Source organism: Cariama cristata, unplaced genomic scaffold (assembly GCF_000690535.1).
Source record: "Cariama cristata isolate BGI_N322 unplaced genomic scaffold, ASM69053v1 scaffold22133, whole genome shotgun sequence".
Classification (NCBI taxonomy): domain Eukaryota; kingdom Metazoa; phylum Chordata; class Aves; order Cariamiformes; family Cariamidae; genus Cariama; species Cariama cristata.
The window spans coordinates 1-19,353 of record NW_009609268.1 but is presented as its reverse complement, the minus strand read 5'-3'; positions in this window follow the sequence as shown (position 1 = coordinate 19,353).

Below are 19,353 nucleotides of genomic sequence, written 5' to 3'. Positions count from 1 at the left end.
AAACAACCTTGAAATTCAGAGAAATTTTTCAGGGTGCTGGAAACAAGCAGGCTGTAAAAAACAACACTCTCCTTGAAGTTCACTGCCATCTCAAAACAACTCTAGCTAACAACCTTCATTTCCTACACAGGATTCTAATTAGGGATTCTGACATTTCTCTAGATACCTCGATGATACATCTTGATGCACATATATCATGTAGTGGGAAACACTACCTTACTAGTACATCATAAGCGTGACTCCCTGTATGTTCAGTTTATGTCAATGTTAAATAAAATGTCTAGAAATTAACACATAAAAATTACATGTTTCTTAAAATAAAATGCAATTTTAAACAAAAAAGGTACAGCAGTAACAAAAGTTTAGAGCTGAAACAGTGTATTAGAGCAGCCATTTAGGTATTTTGCACATTAGTCAAGTACTAAAAAAAACAAACCCAAACACCTATACAAAACAAAACCCACGACCTTTTCAGAAGTCTCAAAAAAGTAATTCTAGCATTCAATTTTAGACTGCAACTGAAGAGAGCTCAATTAACAGTTATTACTCCTAACTAGGTTTCTTTCTGACAAGTTCCACTAGAGTTATTACAGAAAGTCAATGGCACTAAAATCACAAGAGAGTTAACCTGACCCATTGCTTCGCCAAGACTCAAAGTTTTCGTTTTGCTTGTTTACCCACGGCACCTTAAAGCAAGATGACCCGATGCTCAGACACATTATCTTTGAGAAAGCGCAGAAGAACTAACTCCACTAAGTAGACACAAAGTGTGCGCTCCACTACTTCACCTCTTTAGCGTCCTTTAGCCACTTAGCTAGCCACTGGAGTAGTATTCTCACCAATTATACATTGTAATTAAACTTGTATCACCACATATATTAACTGCACTTAGAGCTTAGTCTTAAAAAGTCCCCCAAACCATTCTGGCCACCAAACCATAAAATTTTTCTCAATCAAACAACACTGAATGTCTCTATAGTCCTTCTGAGTAACAGGGTAACTTCCACACATTGATCTGCCTACAAATACACCTCACTTGATTAAACAAACTTTTCTGTCCTGAATTTTCCCCTTCTTGCGTTACTGAAAGGCAAATTCCTTGGTGCAGTCAGCCCACGGAAGCAAAGTATGCACACACGGTGCTAGAAAAGGCACATCATCACACTTCCTCTCTCAATATTATCTCCTGTTCTGAACTTAAGTTTCTTCAGCCAATTTTTATATTCATAACTCCAAACATTTTCAAGCATGTGCCATACACATGAGCATTTGTAACAGCTGTCATATTTTGCAAGGTAATCAAAATAGCTAGCCCAGACAGAGGGAGTCTGAAGGGTTTAGAAGACCATCTTCTAAACAGCTCTAATCCGCAACAGCTTTGATTCACAAGACAGGGGAAGGAAAGAGGAGAAAGATGAGAAGTAACGTCCTGGATGTCCAGTTGTTTTCATGTTTTAACTGCTTGTTGTCCGTAACTATTCCTTTAAGATCTAGGAGCTTCTAGCAAACCACCTCAAGCAAGTCTTTTTCTTAAGTAACAATCAAACTAAACTAGAAGAGTTCATTTTATTTTTTTTTGAAAGATCTTGGTAAACCGCAATGTAGAAACCAACAGAAATGTCCAGATCAGCTTGTTCTGCATCACAGAAAGAGCACCCTGAGGTCCAGGTTTACACGTGTGAAGCATGGTGCAACTCTGAGCTGCACAAGATGATAGTACCTGATCCATCAGCTAGTGCCAGAAGGCGGCAATTTGCTCCTCTTCCAGGTAAACCTCACATCTGCACAAAACCGCAGCTTACTCTTGCCACATGTACCTATCGCATCATACTACAATTACTAAAGCACTTCTGATCTCAATCAAAACATTAATAGAGCACTATCTACTCTAATTTTTCATATCTCTCAGACACATGAAAAAGTGCTTTGAAGGGGGCAATTAAAAAGACTGAATGTATGCACACATGATTCTTTTCATAATTTCTTATCAGCAATTAAGCACATACTAGATTGGGAACACATGATAGAAACTTTGTTATAAAAAAAAAACACACCCCAAAGCAATCAATTTACTCCACTGAAACAGGATAATACGCAGGACTTGGCTCAGAAAAACCCAAGAAACAAACACACACACAGAGTAAGGGAAAAAAGTACATACGTATTTTAAATCAGATACAAAGGTCAATGCATGGCAGAGACAGAAGAGGATCAGACAAAACTGTGATGTTAGTCTTTAACTTGTACCCATACCCTGAGCTTGCTCACACAGGCTTTCCAGAAGTGCAGGAAGGAAATAATCAAACACATGCATGTGCATCTTTCTGTTTATATCAGATTTACATAATATGTAGGAATTCCAGGCATGAACTTTTGAAAGAGCTTGAAGCTCTCAGCAATAAGAAACAATGATTTTGAATAAAGCTGGCCTCAGTCAAGCATATGGAAATATTTCATTAACTGATACTGTAACTCTGAAAAGCACTTTATAAAACTTTTAAGAATCCAAACTATAAGCATGGAGTTCAATATATAGTATCAAGTGAGATACTAAACAAAGTAACTTCCCCTTACTCTTCTTGTATCTCTTTCCTTTTCTTCCCAATTGTAATATTCTGTATTTCTAAAAAGCAACTTCAAAGCTAATAGTAAACATTTATATTGCAAGGTGAAATACAATCCCTTAAATGTCAATACACAAGAAAGAGTCCTTTCTGAAAGCATACATATACGCTGGTGATAGGTAAACTTATGCTGAGCATCAAGTAAATCATGTCCTGTACTCATTACTATGGTATCTAAACCTTTTAGAAGTTCTGTTGGGGTTTTTTGTTTTGTTTGGGTTTGTGTTTGTTTGTTTAAGTGCTCAACATAGCTTTGTGAGACATATCAGAAATAAGTTTGCCAACTTTGAGACAGAATTGGGTTTCCAATCACAAACTACACAGGATGCAATGTTTACAGCTCCCTACTTAAAGCAGTCTAGGATAGAAAACAAAGCCCATGATCTACCAGTGCAGCACCATGCACAGCTAACCTGAGTTTCAAAAGTTCATACACAAGGTTCTTCAGAATACTTGTAATTTTCATATGATGACACTAACCTGTCATAAATCCTGTCCATATTATAGTAAGCTTGCTCCTAATTTTTCAATTTTTTTTTAACACAGTAGTAATATCGTATGGAAGGGTAGAGTTCATTATCACATGGAATCACAGATACTTTTTATTTAAAGGATTTAAAAAAAAAAAAAGCACCAGTCCTCCTCTGAGAAGTCAGTCAAAACATTTCAGAAAAACAAACACCTTCATAGCATTAAATCAGGTCTTGTAACCCAAACTCAGCTAACACGCTTCCTCCTCTCTCTGGGCCCGAAGCCCTCAGCCTGGCCAGGCATGCAGGTGCAGAAGAACCGGACCTTCCTGCCTTTGTTCCATTTCACTCAGGATTGGCACAGTTATTTCAACCTGGCACTTTCCTTCCTGACTCATCCCAAACACACAAACAAGATTTTCCAGGGCTAATTCAGGACAGGCAGCCCATATCATCTCCATTAAATGCTATGACAAAACTGAACCCTCTCTGTAGCCTCAATGAAAATTGAGACCAGCCAGCTAAAGGCTGCTCCAGTAAACCACAGGTAGAACCAGGGGGGGGAGAGAAAAAAAAAAAAAAAAAAAAAGGTTTTCCTAAAATCCTTACATTTACTCAGTTTTATTTGTCATTTGCTATAGTTCTAGAAGCCACAATCAGCCCTACCAAGCAAAACAGTAAAACATTTCCTATCTTATCAAAATAAAAAGGTTAATGTCTCTCACCCATGAAACCTAACATGAACCCATGTTTCTGAAGAAAAGCACTTATGGGAGGGGGAAGGAAGGAGAAAGTGCTGCAGCCTCCTGGACACATTTAAACACTGCCCTTCACACAGAGAGAGTGCTTTCAACATTTCTTGCCAGTCATTGCTAGTTCCTCAGGAGGTGATTAGTTTAGTCCCACCAGCCTTTTTTGACTTAATCCACAAGATGTGCAAACCTGCCAGCACAGACCTCCCAGTGAGCGTTCCCAGCTCACCCAGGACATCCTGCCAGCACCCGGAGATGCAGGCAGCCATGGGGCACTGCTGTTGAATGCCACGGCACTCACAGTTTGCTCAAAAACCCTCAGTAAAACAAAATGAAATGCTAATGTTAATCGTTAATTGAACCAACCAAACAAGAACAGGAACACACCCAGAAAGCGAAACTTCTGGCAAAGGAAACTGGCAGGAGTTTTTATTGCACTTATAAATGATGCAGCCAGGTCATTTTTCAAGCGGCTTGATGAAAGGCAGGAAGAGAGACACACGAAACAACTTACGGTTCAGGATCATGTCAAGCACATAGAGCTTCTCAAAAGTTTGCGGGAGCTCAAGAAGTGGAAAATGCTTTAATATCAAACTTCAAAACTGAGGGAAAGGGCTCTTTCTACAGTCTGAAGACTACAATCTGGAAATGTGAGACTTGCCTCCAGACAACGAGAACAGCAGTAAGAGACAAGGTTTACTCACAAAAGAACGACCAGATTATAGTGCTAAGTGTCTCTCACACTCACAATCAAACAACCAGCCTTCAGGGCCAGATGAGGTTTTTTCCTTCAGAAGGAAAGCACACAGGCAGCTAATTGGGACCAGGCTCTGAATCCCAACTCATTCTTCCTCTCAAAGTTTATGAAATGGGAATTTTTTCCTTACCCACTGCATACCTAAACAACTCTGGAACAGTCCACATTCAGCATGATGGCTGCTGAAGTCGACCAAACATGGCTGACATGTCCGCACCCACTGACAATGACCCTACCACTGGGGCAGCAGGACAGAGAGCCAACACAGGGAGCCAAGCCAGACAAAACCTAGCAACCCTTCTGCCACGGTAACCCCCAGCTCCCTGAGCACGTGTACCCCCAGACACTTTGCCAAGCAATAGCGCAGGCCCAAGGAGGAACAGGAACCAGGAAGATGGGGCCACATCAGATCCATGTTAAGCTCTCGTGGAACCACACTGCCAGGACAGCAACAACACGGAAAATAAAAATCGATCACACCACTTTTCTTGATAATCCAGAGGCAAATCGACACCAGCAGTGAAACTTAAGCTAGGAGATACTTATTCCCACTGCACAAGGTAAAAAAAACAGAAGGACTGGGGAAAAAACAACAAAAGAAACCCAAACCAAAGAAATCCCACAAACAAATTAGTAGACTTGCTTATTTGTGTTGTTTACCTGCACTGAACATGTGAGACAAGAGCACACAATGCGAGCTTAAGAAGCTACCCTTTAGGAGTGACATGCATGGGCAAAGCACCCTTAACATTTCTGCTACATAAAAGAGAAAATTAAGTTACTACTTTAGCAAGCTGGACAGCATTTCTAAAGTCTTTATATCCCTATTACTGGATTCATCCAATGATGAACCCATCAAGACAGATCACCATCTTAGTTTGAAGAGTATTTTACCTCAAGGTCTTACTAACTTTCTGAAGTAAAGCCTGCTTCTAAAAAGTGACGAGATGACCAATTAAAATATCCAACCTGAGAGTCATACATACTAATTGATGCACACGTCCTAGGAAAGGAACTGTAGGGCGCTGCAGGACTCTGCGATGTCTGAGGATCACGTCAAGCTATGTTTTAAATGAAGTTAGCCAATATTCAGAAGGATTTTCCAACATTCTTTTGACATATACTTTTTAGGGATCTTCCAAGTCTAATCTAAAGGGTACGGAGACTCATCTTACTATTTCCCTTCATACAATACAGTACATACAACACAAATGTATCTAGAAGTAGTTGGCCAACCAGTTACTTTTGAGAATTACAAGATGAAAAAAAAGTGTGGAACTACAGCAGATTAACAGGGCCCATATATCATGCACTTCCACAGGAGCTGCAGCTCTCAGGGGAGGGGCAGGGAATCCTGCCCTGACCTGGGAGGCACTTTCATGGCGTATTGCACTATAGCATACTAACTTACGTTTCTTCAGTTTCAAGGCTTCATAGTATTTTCTGGTCTATCTCTGTACAGCAAGGCCTTCTGATGTCATTAACAAGTCTTGCCTCAGAAGACTGAAGTGCAGAGTACCTACTGGACCCCATGTGCCAAGGAGATGCAGTTTTAATATTTAAGCCACGATATAAACAGACTCAGCATTCTGCAGACATATTTTTTTCATAAGCATTGATACAAAAGTTGACTTTGAAGAGTAACACATATTTTGGCACAGGAAAACCAGCCACCTTTCTAAGAGGAGGAAGTACCTTCAATGGCATAGGACTCTTCTACCAATAAGCACTCGAGTAGCATTCAGTTACAATGCTTTTGTCTACTGAGAACAGTCTAGCAGTCTGATTTAATGGTAGGAGCTGCAGATAAAGTTATAAGGACACCACTAAACTTAGTTTGTCTTCGGAAAGCGTAAATCATGTTTTACATACAGAGCAAGATTATGACAATGTATCCATGCCAGTTGGTATAGTGGGACATGGTGAACTCAAAGGAAAAAAACACAACGCAAAATAAAGTCTTCTTCTGAGTGCTCTCTGCCCTGTTTTTCATGTAAGTGTTAATTAACAGATCAAATAAAGTGTTCTCAGTTGGGCCGTAGTAACTATTTACCTTTATGAGGATAATGCTACACCACATTTCAACTTAGCAAATATATTCCCAACTTTGCACAGATTTACGCTTAACTTTAAGCTGTCCAAACACTGTATGCCCCTTGCACCAGCTCATATCTTATGATCAAAGAGTGCGCTCTCCACAGAGCTCAGACTACAATCTCCTCAGAGCCCCTTGTTTCTAAACTTATGCAACCACCTATTTTAACCTTTGGGTTTCAATTATTTATGGTCACAAACCACCATAATTTAGCACTTTAGAAATATAGGCAACTAGGAAGCTGAATTGAAAAAAGGAAAAAAAAACCTCCAACCAAACAGCAGCAACATTCCTCAAAGATTTTGCAAAGTATGTAATATAGCTAGGAATAAAAGAACGTATTTCTTTATATGCTTTAAACTGGCAGATAGAGTAACACAGTAGATAATGAATACTGACAATCACACATATACTGCAGATATCTGTCAATGTACTGAATTCAAACCACAAACAGAAATCATGTGTGAGTATAGCCAACGTGTAAAAGCCAAGCACAAGAATGAACATAACAAATTAAATAGACCATGTTACATAAGTCAGCAAAGAAAGAGAAAGAAAAATATCACAGGACGCAAAGAAAATATTAAAAACAATAGACATTGGATTCACCAAGCCCATTAAAATAAACAGGTAAGAAAACATGGAAGAAATAATGCACAGAGAGAGAGAGAGAGCAAGCATAAAAATAGAAACCAAAGAATCTACGATTAAAGGGTTGAACAAAGGCTAATACCTGTATTCAAAATGAATACAGTTATCAAAACAAGCAGCCAATCCAACAGTAAGAAAAAAAAGTACAAAAAAAAGTATGATTTTCTCTCTTGAGTCCTTGACAATCAGTGGGTGAGGAATCCCAGATCCTCAGCTATGGTCTTTAGACAGTACCCCAGCCTGCAAGCTGCCAAAGTCAGGCATTTCCAGACTTCTTTATCTAGAGGGTAAGGTACAGCAAATAACCAGGAGCAGCAATGACAGTCCCCAGCCCACCATTAGCAGTGGTAACTCTTGGTTCTGTCCTGACCTGGACATCAAAACGGGTTGTGTAACACTACAGCAACGTGTCTTAAAGTCTGGAAATCCCCAATTGAGGTGGTTTACCTAATCAGATGCTGTCTTCTATCAAAACAAGAATTAATTTGTTTCAGTTTTAAGGAAGGGAAAGTCAGGAAAACAGAGAAGTCATGGGAACCCGAGGACAGTGTCAGCAGATGAGGGACTATCAATCTCCCTATCAACAACTGGCAATTCATCCTCTAAACCTTAAAGGAAAGTCATTCTTACACAGATTTCAAATGGACATCACTGAACTATTCCAAGTTTTAGGATGGGTCAGAGAGCAATGGTAGGTTCTCTCTTCCACCATCAGCCTGCCAAGGGTCCCTCTCCCACCCACAGTCCTAAGATGTTCCTTGCCTCTTGAGAGATGAGGAAAGCCACAGCACTGTAGAAGATGATCACATATCCCCTTACGCAATGCTGCTATCCCTAAATTATCACAGGCTCCCTGGGAACTCCATCTGTAATTTTTTTTTTCTCCTTAATTTACCAAACTAACTAGAACCCTTCCAATCCCAGGAGATGAGAAAGATATTTAATGCATTAGCTCTCGTTTCACCAAGCAGCTAACAAAGAATCTATTCATTTTCTACCATCTTCATATCACCCAATAGCTGACTTGAAATCAGGCACAGCCTGCTACCCTTTTTCAAAAGTTATCTGGAGGTAAACTTAACTCTAATATATGATAACTGTACTACCTGCCAATATACTTGACACTCTCCCAGTTTGCCTTCCTCTTTTTCCTGTTTGTCACCCAGTGAGCTAGTCTTAGAAATATCTTCAATTAAATCAAGACAGTATCAGGAAAATGGCTCATGCACCATTAATATTTCACTTTATCATAGTAACTTTAGTCTAAAAGTCAAGTGCTATATTTAATTCAGCTTCTTCAGGTTAGTAATTATTATGTGAAGGGAATGAAAACAAACAGATGGATACAGGAGTTCAGTTTGTCTCTTCCATGCTACTCCACAAAGCTTGACAACACTCACTTTGAAAATAATACTAATTAAACAAAATATTACACACCACTAGGAAACCGATGAAAAATGGGTGAAAAAGCTTGTACACAATACCAAAATACAAGGTTTTACAAAAGATCACACAAAAATAATAACAACAGCAACAATAATAAATATTTTATCTTGTAGTATTTAGAAAACATGAAAATTGATTTTGATATGAGCAGTATACTTCTGCAATCATTGGATAATCAAGAATAGCTTTCTTAAAAAAGGACCTTTAAATGCAGTTTTTATTTTATCAGTTTACTTTGCTTAGCACAGGTTGAGGGATTAGATTTCCCTTAGCCTGTCTATGAACAACGCTGTAGGCATAACTTCTTCTAACAATAATTATGTCTTCCATTGACTAATTCCAGTATCCATATTAGATCGACCCTCATTGCTCATACCAACTTTCTGTAGATAAAACTTCTCTGGACTATGCAGTAGATGGAGCAAGAGTTTCATTGTGAAGTGCATTCATAAATTTTCTTTGTTCATATGCACCTTATGTCCATCACTGGAAGAAAGAACTCTAAAAAGCAGCCAGCCTTGTTATTTAATATAAAATTAAGAAAGGTAAATTTGAAAAGCTATTATACATAGGTATGCCTGGTAAAGACTACTCAGAGACAGTATTATTAAAATTTTCTGCACACATCTCATGGTATTGAATGACTACAATTGTTACTCCTTCTGGAGTCCGATCTTAAGGAGAAAATACTATTTTAGTCCTTCACCAAGTAATGACATTTACCTAATTTTTTTTTTTAACCATCGGTAGACAGTCCTTACTGTAATAATCTCAAGGGGAAAAAAATCTGATTACTATTGGAAAAAAATTACTAAATAAAAACACAAATGCTTTAAAGAATTCTATTACCTTCAATCAATAATATTATCTGGAATAGAGATATGAGTAAATACGTAATCCATTTGTGGAAAACAACCATATTCTCTGTAAGAGCTCAACGCAGCATTTAACAGGCTAAGGTAATTTCCACAGCAAAAAAATCAGACTCTTCTTAACACATAAGAGTCTCTGAATTTTTGAGCTATGTATGCCTCTACTCATTTTAAGTAATGACAGAAATCTCTAAGAATTAGAAAGATACTTATATACAACTGAAGCCAAGCATGCACTCTCAAAAGGAATTCCAGATATTTACTGTTTAAGCACAAGTAAGTTACTTAGACTGCTGCTACACATACTGCAGCATGCCCTACACTTTGCTTCCCTAACTCTGCAATTCCCGCACACTAAATTCCTCATATATATACTGAGTTTATGAAGAAAATCTCTCTCTACAAAGAACATTATAAAATTCTATGTCCTTTCTAAGTAATCATTAGAAAGCTTTGGTCACTCTCTGCTGTTAGGTGAGAGAAGAAAGCACAGTAACTTTACTGGGGGAAGGGAAGGAAATGCAGAGTGAGGAAAATACAGTCTGATTAGTATTTGAAGTTGTAACAATCCTCTTCTCTAATAATTTCAAGAAGAGCCCCCAAAACAGAAACAATTCCCCCCAACCCACACACAGGAAAGCATTTCTTCACTCCCTTTAGCTTTACAAGTCAGATTATTCCCATACTAAAATGCTCCTTGCGACTCATACAAAAGGATGTGACTTGAAGGATAAATAGGAGCTACAACTCCATAGCTTTAGTAAAGCTTTGTATAGGTTTTGCTTATGTCATTAAATGAGCAAAACTGGAAAAGGTCCCAGAAAGAGTGAGAAACATAAGGAAGCTGGCAACAAGTATGCAAGCTCAAGCACAAAAGCACATTAGTAAGCAAAATGTGGGGGAAAACAAGGTGAGGGGGCAACAGTGTGATAAGATAGGAAATTACAGGTATTAAATGGCCAGCAACTTAATGAACATGGGTAAATGGAATCTCAGAAATATGGATATTGGGAAGTATGTAAGCATAAAGCTGCTGTGATAGCAGGTTATAGACTATCACCAGCTTTAAAATTAAATTGGTCAAATATTTGAGGGACTAAATAAGACAAATAGTTTATGTGGTAACTTTTAATACTAAGATTACAAATACGGCCTTTTCCGCTCTGAAAAAGCAGGCTGCTTGGAGACAAGTAAAAGACATTTTATTTTATTTTTATTTTACTTTCTTCCTAAGTATTGGGTTAAGATGGAAAAGATAAGAACCAACAGTGGGCAAAGGAGGAAGCTAGGAGGAAAGCTTCCAAGAGAGCTAAAAATAGCACTCTATCGCAGTGACTAAGGCTGTGCCTCCACTTACAAGACGACGCGTGTTTTACTGCATCATGAGTAAGGCGTGGGTCCTCCTACAGAAGCACAGTGGAGCAGAGGCACTACAGGTTTTACCACGAGGATAGCCTTGGGCAGAAGTGCCTTTACAGCAAGCCCTGCTAGAGCCTAATCTATCCAAATCTAATCTATTTTCTCCAACCACACCTGTCTAATGAAATGTATCATTTCTCTCTAACAACCTTGCCTAATTTTGTCTCTGCTTGAGATTTTAAAAGTTATCATGCACTACTATTACTTTATAATATAAAAACAATTAGACTTTGTCACCAGTAACATTATTATTATTATTTGCTCTTGCAAAATACTTACCATGGGCTATCCAGTAGCTCTGTATTTTCAGCTATGTGAACACCAGTGTACTAACCAAGTGCTTTTATCAGAGCTGAAGTACAGTTCTGTCTTATTATTCAAGCTATTCGTATCACAACTATGTATGCTTAAAACACAGTTCTACAACACAACTGCACAAAGCTCCTTATGCTGAACCAATTAAAATATACGTTTAGATATCATTCTCTACTCTGATTAACATTATTTACATTTTTCTACTTTTGTGAATTCTACAGGCCACACATTTAAAGGTAAAACAGGATTATTATTCTACTTACTGTCAACACACCACTTGGGTCATGGCGAACAAGGCAGACACTGATCTGAAGTCATAAATGTGTTTCATTCTCTCGTCAGTATAACTCCAACTACGTTTATTAATCCTTAACTGAAAAATCATTAGGACTATGAACACACATATAAGGGTATTGTACTTCCTGGGCATTCAAAATGACTGAACAGTTTAAAGAATGTTTTACCACTCTTTTTTTTGCAAGTACTTCTTTAGATTTGGTATACAGCTTGGAAATTAAAATGATGAAACTGGCTAAAGCTTACTGTAACTAAGAGTCCTCTTTCTGGTATTTTGCCAGTCTTTAAAAGAATGAAAGTGTGAAGAAAAATAATCTTTCTTCTTTTTCAAAACATGTTGTATTACTGTATTATAGATGTAGGTTTCTATAACATATCTTATATTTTTATAAAACATTGCAAACTTGAAAGAGTTTGCACACAAAGTGCCAGGAGTCATTGGTACTAAGCACTTAAATCCTGAACAGCTTAGCAGGAATCTTTACAAAAGTCATCTTGATCGTAAGCCAGGTTAATGCTAACCAAACAAGCAGAGTGCAGACCACTTCTCATTGTGACACCCACAACCTACACCTAAGGTGTCCCACAAGCATAGGAACAGCAAGATAAAAGAAGGAAAATTAGTTTTTTCTGGATCCATCTACAACAAACCACAGAATATGAGAACTTGAAAACACACAGACAATGCATTCATTCCAGCAGAAGATAGCCTGCTTTCCACGATGATTTAAGTGATGTAAAGTGACTGTCAATCAGCTGTCCTGATAAGATGGAGAATTTCAGAATAACATAATGATCTTCCATTCTCCAGAGACGCACAGAAAAACCTGTGCTTTTGGGTTTTACATAAATACACTCCATTGATCAATCACTACAGCCTAAGCCATGGCACTGCTCCATGAGCACATCCAGTTCATTGCTTTAAAGGTTAATTGTAGCCCAGCTGAATTTAACTGTGCAGGCACCCTAGTACGACTGTGAACATACATCTTAAAGTGTCGACGTTTTCTTTGAAAGCATACATAAAGAAATCCTTGAGAAAATGCTCATCTGAAAAAAACCAAACCAAAACAAGAAAACCCAACCAACCAAACTTTTTTTTTCAACTGTCATCTCAGCTCAAAGAGCAGCAGGATTATGATAAGTACAGAGAGTACTTTCCAATGCTTCTGTCTTAAACCATTTTACCATGATAGCTACAGTGTGTTCTTTCACTACTTAGAAAAAATAAGTTAAAATAAGCACAGGGAAACCTGCCTTAAGAACAAGGACCATCTTATCCTCTTGGAATTTTTAACCTTAGATTCGTTAGGGTGCTCACCAAAACTAAGCTGCATCATCACATATAGATACAAAGTCTTAAGTTGACCTTGAGATCTCAGCAATCCTTTGATTTTACTATTTTACTAAGTTATTCACAAAAAAAATAAAAAAAAGGAGAAATTTTCTTTCTTAGATGAAATGCAACTGGCCCTATTTAAATCTCAGTGTAGCATTAAGCAGAGAGAACACAAAAAAAAAGTTATTTTGGAATGTGAAAAAAAGTAGAAAAGTGTTAACAATTAAATAGGCTTGGCAGTTGATGTGGAGAAAGAGCTTATTATTAAAACTCATATTCAGTTGTGTTATATTCATTACGTTGAATGATATGAATGTTTTGATGGGACTTTCCCGTTTCCAGAAACATTCAACTGTGAAGAACATTTCTTCTTAGTTTACCACTATCTAGAGGGAAGTAAACATTCAAGAATGAAGATCCAGAAAAAACTGTGAAGGAATAAAAAAAATTTTTTTTGGTGATTCTAAAGTTCCAGAAAGATGAAAAACCAACAAAAAAAAATATCCCCAAAACATCACAAAGAGCAAGTATTGCATTTCCAACAACAACAAAAATTAATAGGTCTTGTCATGACCACAACACAAATAAGCCAAGTTTGAAATGTCACTGTCTGCAGCAACTTACAAGTAATATATTTAACCTAGAGGGCAGCACAGAACATAAACATATATTTAAAAAAAAATAAATAGTTGAAGCTACTAAAAGTGAGTATCTAAACAGAAGTGATACAATGCTTTCTCTCTGATATCACAACATTTGAAAAGTTTGCTCAAACTCTCAAGTTGTTAGTAGGTCAATTTGTAATAAATCTGTCTTAGGGCTTTAGTCGCACCATATATTTCTAGCTCCACATTATTAGTAAAATCAACTCTCCTTTTCACAGTTTCTCAAAGAATTTGCTCTACTGGAAAACAGTGTTTAAAGTTCTCTCTCAAATATCAGTCAGATATTAAGGCTAGGTCTATACTAAATTCTGAGAACAAGAAAAAAACCTCTGCAACTACAAATACAAATCACTGATCGAGAACATAATTTTACAGAAATCACTGTATCTGCACTCAAAAGAAAAACCAAATTACTTTTTCTGTGTTTAAACTATTGATATCAATAAGAAGTTAGCAGGACCTCCCTCTGCTAAACAACAGCAATTGTGATGCTAGAAACTTTCCACATTTATAGTAGAAACTAATTTCCAAATATAATTGGATGTCATGGAGAAAAAAAAATAATCCTGTCTTTACTGATGATTAAAACATTATAGGCACAGAGTTCGAAAATTAAAAAAACTATATTAATATACACAGTAAGTTCACATGATCAGAAAAATAGTAGAGACCCCACTGATAACAAGGCTCCATGGAACATGATCTCCTTGTTCTACTTCAGCATTTAACTCCACTGACCATGTAAGCAGTTTGCAGAATGCCAACCACAAACAATCTAACTTTATGTTTACCTATGAACCTCAAAAACCCCATGAAGTATGAAACGAAACAAGTAGTACAACCAAGCTGCATTAACTCTTTCTGAACTTTAACACCATATACTCTTTTACAATGTCTAGAAAGAACACTGAAGCATGCAGCTACGTTTTCACTTGTTTGTTCCAAAAATATTTTTCTTTACAGAAGGAAAATGAAACTAAGCATCTACATCACCTGTCCAATGACTCTCTCTGATTCACACGAAAGGTCAACTTCAAAATGGGTAACATACTTCATAGCAAAACAAATCTTGCTCTCTCTGTGCATAATGCTCTAGCTGAACATGTGTTCTTCCCCAAAACATATGATCTTGCTCAAGATCTGAACCAAAACAAACAAACAAACGCCTGCATAGAGAAAATACCAACGTTCAAAATAAGATTAGGAGAACATAGGCTGTTCTTACCATTCAAACAAACATATAACCTAATGGTGTATTTATGATCAAGGAAAATAATCTTACAAGGAAAAAAGACACGCATTCTCCACTTCACTAAAGCCCATCTCCTGTGGATAAGAAAGATACAGCTGTACTCTTGAACCCATAAGGCTTGGAAACTAGGCCATTCTTCTGCTTAAGGCACTGAACGAAAAGAATCCTTGTCAGATACTTCCTAACACGCCCCCTCTGTCCAAATCAAAACCATGTGTTCTTATTGTGCAAAAGCAAATCCAGAAGGAAAAAAAAACAGAAAGAAATTAAACATGGCATAATTATTATTACCCCAACCTGACCGCTCCATTCCATCTTCTTATCTCTTGCCCTGTTCAATTTTTTTCTCTTTAAAATGCAGCTCTCTAGTAGCCTCCCCCATCAGAAAGTCATCCTTAACCACACCCACTTCAGCTGCCGTCTGAGACATCACCCTTCCCTCACTAGCCTGCAAATAGGTGTGCGTGTGTGTCTCAAAATTATAATTATTTGTATGATAATGAAGCAAATCACACGATCACAGGTCACTGTATTATCCTTCCTTAAAACTCTCTCTGCCATGACACCTCTTAATCATTCTCATATGGCACTGGCTAGGTAAGACAAACCACAATTCCCACATTCCTCCTCGACTCTGGCCAGTGTTATCATCCAGCACTCCTGCCGCCTTTGGCCCTTCTTCCGCCGTAAACATGCAAGATCTCTGCAGCAGAATTAGCCAACTTTTATGTGTCTGAAAAGCATAAAGCAAAATAATACCTTAAAACTTAGCTAGATGGGTGATACCACAACACAAATAAATAGTAATACCTTCACAAATAATAGTAATAACTTCAAAAGATTACACTTACTATAGAAAAAAAAAAGTATTCTTATGCCAGACTAAGAAGTCCTTCTGTCAGAAAAAGCAAACGACAGCATTCTCACTTTTATTAATTTTACTAAAGCAAGTAGTATACAGCTGACTGTTGAATCTCTAGAAGTCTTTTCTTATACAGAGCTCCCCAAAAACATTTAAGAGGATATATTACCGACATATTTCTTTTCTTTAGCCTTAATTCAGGAAAACCATTCCCCAATTTAATGACATGATACAATACAACATAATATGAAGGGAAAAACATAAAAGCCTCTCTTTCCTCAATTAATACCAACTCAATGAAAACAAAAGAGCTACTCTAGCTCAAAGCTTTTGATTCCTGTCCCTCTCCTTCTCCAGCTTCAGCAGAGATGGGAAGCTCAGGTCACCCAAACTAACCCCAACTGCAAGTGTTTGAATGCACTGAAACATTACCTACCCCAGCCTACATAAAATGCATCAAGAGGAAGCTGTAAATAGTGACATGTACAAAATCAAAACACAGGATAATTATTATTTTAATACTACTCTTATCCCTCACTTGAAAAACATAAATCCAGTAATAGGCATGAAAATATTCTTTACTGTACTGCCTCCACCCATTAATTTCCCCAAAGTTTCCCAATAAATTGTTCAATAGGAGTAAGTGTTTGACAATCATATTCTATTTTGTTTCCTTAAACATAGCTTTCATGAAAGAGAAATTACATTTCCAATGGAAAATATTTATGGACATATGCTAGAAAAGTTAAAAATAGCACTGGGAGACAAAGAATAGCAAAAAGGAAAAGAAAAAAAAAAAAGGGTGTGAATTTCGGTTACACAGACCTATCAGTTATACACACACTGATGGTTTCACAACCACCGTTTTCCTCCACCTGTTGTTTGTCCATTGTTGGCGGTCCCTGTACCTTTCACTCCAGCTTTCCGATAAGACCTTATCAAGTAATCTGCTGCATGATCTTATCCCTTCTAGACTATTTTCAAAGGTCTCTGTGGGATAAAAGGCACAAAGATTTATGGAAATATGCACATTTTTCACCCATCCCACCAGAAACTCCCATAATTCCTCAAGGAATGTATATTCTTATGATAGGTGCTACATCCAATTATTATAACTTTTTTTTTTTTTCAAATGACAGAACACATGCTTGCATACTCACCGAGAAAAGCATGCATTGAAATTTTATTCATTTTCTATTTTAATAAGCACTGAAAGCAGCTGCCAAGACACAGGGAGTAGCAGTGATAGGGTAGTTCCCCATGACTTCATGCAACGACCTCATGCCACGTGCAAAGCACAGCTGGACGCGTACATCGGTTTGTACTCACAACCATCAACCAGCTCCCTCTGGGATACAGAGCTACAGTCTGTCCCTTGAGAGTCACACAACGGAACAACATTGCTGAGATGGCCACGCGTATGAGACAGAAAACGAGTGCTCTCCTGAAGATCACCACTAGCTGCAGAATTTGGGAGAGCTGCACTAACATACACATACTCGGGAACTGGAAATATGCACTACAACAATGGATTTATTTACCAGGCCAAAACCACTTATACTTACATTGCTCTTTGACTCCTCACTCGTTCCAATAACTACTTCCTTTAGTTACAACTTCTTGCCACCTCAGTTACCCAGAGCTTACTAGCTAAACTTTGTGCATCAAGATCCATCAGCATAAACACTTCCCCAGTCCATCAGTGTTTATTAGCAGCAGGAAGCACATTAAAAGTAAATTAAGGGTCTCACCTCACCCTAACAGAGTCCATTTTAAAATCAAGGAATGCTGCTGTTTGGGAAGTCAGCAACAGACCACCTCCTTCTCCATCCCACATTTGCCACTTCAGCAAAAGGTCTTATGTGAGGGAGACCACAAGTAGCAAAGAGGGCTTCTGATGGGCAGAAGCGACAGCCTCCTTGAGTTCACGGCTCCAAAACCCAGCAGACGCCATACTAAAGACAGCACTAGAGTTACTTTGTGCAGGTTTAGGAACTTGCTACTGCATAGCTCTTTACTGTTTATCTGACTGGAGAATTATATTAATTAGTATTAGGTTACAGACTATGACCAAGATTTTCAGGAGCAAATGTGCTATTTTGAGTACTTTGATATCCTGTACAAACCTTTTTTTTTAGATACCAAATGCACTCTCTAAAATAATAACAAAAAAATATCTCTAGGTGTCACATTTTTCCAAAAAAAATTTTGAATGTCTAGGTGAGCATTCAAAAGTAGCATAATATTTTCTAAATAAACTACTAACACTTCAATTAAAGTTTTCATTTTATAAAAGTTGATGATGTTTGAGAATATTTCCATTTGCCATGTGTAAATGTACTTTGCAAGTCTTATGTTCTATATTACTGGATACATGCATAAATATTTTTTATCCCTTCCTGTCATCTATCTCTCACCTACATTCCTATACAAATCTGAAATGAAGACTCATGAGTAACATGTATCACTCAAACCTGGTCTCTGTCATTTAATTAAATCCAAACTTCCATTTTCATCTCAAGAACTTGCTTTCATTCTGAGACTAATACAGGACTCATCAGTCCATGAAGAGTAAGGACAGACCAAATGCATCTACCTGCTTTAAGCTTTAACTAGTAACCAGGCTGATATTGCTATGTCAATTAAACTTCCACTGAGCGACTGATACTAAAAGTTTATTATTATAAAGACACCAAGCTACAGTTTCACTTCAACTATATTATCTCATTTCTGTTACCTTTGTCTTCCAAACTCTCTTCTTCTATTCACTTTTCATTTCATATAAATTAAGGGTCTGCTTTGGCTTGTACAGCAACAAACATTATGAGCTCCTGCTGTTGGCCAGAACCTCTAGAGATTGATGCAATACAAACAAGCATCTTCTTCAGCTCTTTTCAACCCACCAGGTCATCTTCCATCATTTCTTACCGATTGCTTTCCACCCAAGTAGAAGTTGGGTGCGATTGCATGTGTTAAATTTCATATGACTCCTTTATACCTCCTGCACCTTCTGCCACCTTCCCAAAGGCAACTAATGATATCTAGCACACATTCCAAACGTACCTCTTTTAATATGAGTCCCCTGACCTAAGACAAAAATTTCACACCTCCCATACTACCACCTATTTAAATAATCACCACCGATGGACAGGACCAGACATGGTCCAGGATTTTAAGATTTCTCACGTACACTGTCTGTCTATAGCAACCAAACCTGACTATTTTCTGCAGGAAGACCACCACAACAGAGAACAACACTATGCTTCGACTCCATCAAGTCCGGGCGGAGCAGAGGAAGAGCGCAAAATGTTTAAACAGAGCACAAAGGAAGATACAAACAATCAAGTCGAGAGGTACCAAGGACACGACGACAGCCTCTCTCAGACGCAACACAAAGCAAAACAGAGGAAGGAATACAGTAACAGCAATGCCCGGGACCATCTTCGAGGTGCAAACCAAACAAAGGGCAAGTACGGCTGAATCCCAGAAAGTGAGATAGAGCCGAGTGCCAGGCAGTTGGAAAGCCCACGAGTGGGT